The sequence below is a fragment of the Equus caballus genome, chromosome 21, assembly GCF_041296265.1.
Source record: "Equus caballus isolate H_3958 breed thoroughbred chromosome 21, TB-T2T, whole genome shotgun sequence".
Lineage (NCBI taxonomy): Eukaryota > Metazoa > Chordata > Mammalia > Perissodactyla > Equidae > Equus > Equus caballus.
Window position 1 is genome coordinate 31,000,557 of NC_091704.1, and position 4,785 is coordinate 31,005,341.

Consider the following 4,785-nt stretch of genomic DNA (forward strand, 5'->3'; position numbering starts at 1 on the left):
TATCCTCTAAGAGCAGTTAGCTAGCATTTAGAATACCCCGTTTGGGGCTCTACCCTCCAGAGTTGGTTAACTGTCAGATGAAATACCCTAGCCAGAGTCAACATCTTCTAAGATGGTCATTTAGTGTTTTAAATGTAATTAACTAAACCTGCACCAGAAGGCCTACTGGTTAGCATAAGGGATGTTAAAAATAACTTTTAATTGGTGAGATGAGTGGTATTCAAAACAGGCGATTGGTTGTAGTGCCATACAGGAGCCACTGCCCTTCCCTGACTGAAGCAAAGCCCCTGGCAGGCCCAGCTTGCCGAATACAAATGGTTCAAGCTTGCGTCTAGACCTCTGCACTGGCCCTCCATTCCTCCACTTTGCCGAGCACCCTGTGCCTGACACAGCACAAAGCTCCCACACCTGCCGTCAGAATACGCTTGCCTCAAGTTCAGTCAAGCCTTTTGTGGGAAAGGCTAAATCAAAGGCCACTGGGTAAGAGAGGGGGTAAAAGGTAGGACTCCCAGCCACAGAGCAGGCTCAAGACTTTTTTTTTAATAATGCTTGTATAGATCTTTTTATTTATTCATTTATTTATTTTTGCTGAGGAAGATTGGACCTGAGCTAACATCTGCGCTGATCTTCCTCTGTTTTGTGTATGGGATGCCACCACAGCATGGCTTGATGAGTGGTGTTAGGTCCACACCCAGGATCTGAACCTGCAAACCCCCGGGCCGCCAAAGCAGAGCACACGAACTTAACCACTATACCACTGGGCCAGCCCCTCAAGACTGTTTTTGAACCTTAATGTGAATAAATATCTAGGTGTTGTCAGTGTATTGTCTAAAACTTGTTTTCGTCATAATACGACTCCTGGTAGCAAGATTGTGGAGAAAGGAACATATAGGCTCCCTCAGTCTCCTCAACTTCTTTTTTGTTTTGTTTTGTTTTGAGGAAGATTAGCCCTAAGCTAACTACTGCCAATCCCCCTCTTTTTGCTGAGGAAGACTGGCCCTGAGCTAACATCCGTGCCCATCTTCCTCTATTTTATACATGGGACACCTACCACAGCATGTCTTATTGCCAAGTAGTGCCATGTCCGCACCCGAGATCCGGACCAGTGAACCCGGGTCCACCAAGAAGCGGAACATGCGAACTTAACCGCTGCGCCACCAGGCCAGCCCGCCCCGACTTCTGGTGGTTGGAGGCTATTGACATTCACCAGGAAAACTTCCTATTTGCCAAAACGCCAAACTGGCTTGGGTGGATTGCCATGCATGTACATTTCAAATCCATGCTTCAAAGTCTGGAAAGGACTCACTTGCAAATATGGAAGGTTTATTTAGATAAAGATGTTTAGTTTAAGGTTGTGTTTTTTTCTTGAAATTTTGGGACACTGATTGCATTCCGTAAACATCCCTTACTCAATTAATAGAAGTCTTTAGTGGGCCTTACACTTGTCCCTGAACACCCTGTTACTGTGATTTACAGGATATTTTCTGAATCTCTTTAAATTCTGGGACGCTGAGAGTTGCCTGCTTGAGTAATAACTGTGCTCCTTTTCAGTGGTGTTTTCTTAAAAACACTGGATTCTAAAAGGGTGGCAGTAGAAATCCAGAGCCACCGAGGGAAGAGTGAAAGGTGGATAGAGTGTTCCTCCTTCTGGGCTGGCTGTGACAGGATCAGGGAGAGGCCCACCAAGGACCCCAGGCTTTGTGCCTGCAGTATTTCTTTTGAGATTTCATGCCCATCAAGTTCATCTTCAAAGAACACAATGCCCTTCTGATTTTTTATCATTATTTGAATGAGAGTCAACCACTGACTAATTGTGTCTGGGACATGTCAGGCCGAAGCCTGCCTTGGGGCAAGAGGTGGGAGAAGATGATTGTACGGTGAGGGGGAATTGAGATGCCTCCTGTGGAAGCATCAGGGTGGAAGGAGGTAACACAAAATTTGGCATCAGTGGTGGTTTTTCTTTTATTCTCCTCTCCGAATTGTTTGGAACACTGGGAGCCTTGGAGGAACCAGTTAGAGTGGATGAGTGTCCTCCCCAGAGCTGCAGGGCAGTGCCTCAGAGAACCCCTAGGGGGCAGCACTCAGGCGCAGGTCTCAGTGAGACTCCCAGCTGCAGCTGGGCAGGCACCCAGGGGGCACCATCTCCGGCTTCTCACACCATGATTAGTGCACACACAAAGATAAGAAACGTTTTCCAAGCAGGAATAAGACCTTGAATACAGGAAAGCAGCAGACCAGCAAGAAAACAAGAACAGACTGGTGTCTGAAGAAACACAAGTCAGGTTTCACCAGGTTTTTACTGAGAACAAACTAGATATTTATATGAGAATCCTAGTGTGCAATAATCATAATTGGATAATAATTATGCTTAACATTTAGTCCTCATTCCATAAGTGGATTCAGTCATTCTCTGTCATTTTGTTGTTTTCATGAAATCTGGAGTTATATAACCATCCTGAGTTTATTACAGAGAATGATCTGGAAGGGTTGGCTTCTCCCTGCTTATGGAAGTGACAGTTCTGAGGGCAGTAGCTGAAAATAACTGTAGGGCATTTATTTCTGGGTCTTCATCATGTCCCACACTCACCACTTTTAATTCTCTTCAGAGAATTGCTCTTACATCCTGACCAGGCTGAAAAGTGAATGATCTATCGCTTCAAATATTGTGTGAATTTTCTTAAATAAGGAGACAAATCTTTAGATTGCCTTTGGGGAAGTTTCAGCTGGGTTATCTCTGACACAAAGTGGTTTTCTTCCCTTCAATACCTGGAGAGTATTCTAGAACCCAGCAATGTTTTGGCCATCACTTGATTTGCCTATGATTCAAATATGGACTGGGGCTCCTGCAGTCTCAAATGTCTGGGGACATTCACCAGGTTCACAACTATGAAACCCCAGGCTTTGCCCTTGATTGATTTCTGCTAATTCTCAGGGGGCTTACACTTTCATGGTCCCTCCTACCTCTGGCTCCCGGGTCCATATGTGTCGTCTCTGCCTCAGCCTCTCTCAACCCAGATATAATACTCAGCCCTTTGCTGTTTTATACAAAAAAAAATCACTCTCTAAGCATTTCGGGAGTAATACATTGTGTTGAAGGTTTGGGACTCATGGGTCAGAGGTGTGGGTGAGTTATGTCACATAACTCAAGGCCTCACAAGGTCCTAGTGGCTCTCTCTCCTCTTTCCCTCCCTACCTTATGTCCCTGGGAGCTCCATGATCTCCTTCTGTAAGGTAAATTAACCCAGTTCCCCTTAGCTCCCACCGCTACCCTTCCATCAAGGACATCACAGAACAAAGTGTCCTCTATTTAACAAAACCTATGCTCCTTAGAAGATAGCTAGAAATATAAACAACAACAACAACAACAATTCGGTTGCATGTATTTATTTATTACTTGATTAAAACCAGGTCTGAGTCTCTGCCTCCATTGAAAGGCAGTACAATATTTTAGAAAAACAGCTGAATTCGGAGTCAGCTTATTGGGATTTAGAGCCAGCAGCACCCTTCAGTGGCCATGAAAAAGCCAGCAATCCATTTTGAGCCTCAGTTCATCATTTAAAGAGTGAAGATGTTTCTATTATTTTGAATCGTTATGCAGATACAAGGAAATAATTTATGCGATGCACTCTGAAACGTTAGAGCAATGCTTCTCAGGACATTTTAGCTTTACCATGACTAACGAGTGCTGCTGCCGTTTAGGGATGCAGATGTCCTACAATGTGGGGCGATTCTACAAACACAGAACTGCCGGATCACCAACGGCATCCCCATGGAAAAACTCTGCATTTGAGCACAGGATAAAAGAAAAGTATGTTACCTCTGACCTTCTGCCCATCACACAAAATGCAGATGCATTTCTACATGGTGAAGATAATTCTTTAAAAAGATTTTCCTCATTCTGGATTATTTTAGCCCAATCTTTGTTCCAAGGTGATAGTTTCTCTGGCATCTGATACTGCTGCCAAGGTTTTAATTATAATCTTGAGCTTCCTCCTATAAGGAGTGCTTCCATTTAGGGTATCTTTGTTCAATCTTTCAGTTGAAACTGTATTTTACCCTCCAGAAGACAAAAAGAAGGAGGACAAATTATGGGATAAAGGCTGGGGGAATTTTCCACATGGTGAAGGTACAAGGAAGCAGTAAGCAACTCTTCAGAGCACAGTAGCTGTCTTCCCAAGGCCAGCATTACCTGGCATAAATAACTGTTGAGTTAAAGGCAGGTCAGGTTTCAAGCATATTTCCCATCCCTCCCCCTCAGTTGGCAATAGGCAAGGTAGACCTAAATAGGGCCCAGACCACCAGACACCCAGGCTCCCATGCCCCTGGACCCCTAGACCTCCATGAGCAACACAGTTCTGATTCTCTGGCTCTCCATCTGCCCGTGAAGCTGTTGAGAGGCCTCACATCTGTAGACCAGACTCCTGATTTGTTGTCCTGGCTGTGGTGAAGCACTGTGGTCAGCCATCTACACTCTCCCTTCATCCTCAGGTGTAGACTTGGGGCTGCTACTCCTATTGTAGAGGTGGACCACAAGAGGCAGAATTGAGAGCATTGGCATATATTGTCCATGGAGCTAGATGAGCATTTGCATTCCTCTCACTGACTGCATCCTTGGGGTTTAATAAGCTGTTTTGGAAGATGCTTGATGAGGTGATTTTTTTCTCATAGATATTTTGTCATTTATATGAAGGGAAAAAAATTCTGCCTCTATAGGCTTAAAAAGGAACGTGCTTCACATAAGAGTGGGAGGGCCTAGCTGGCCAAGAGGATATGGCACCTGTAAGC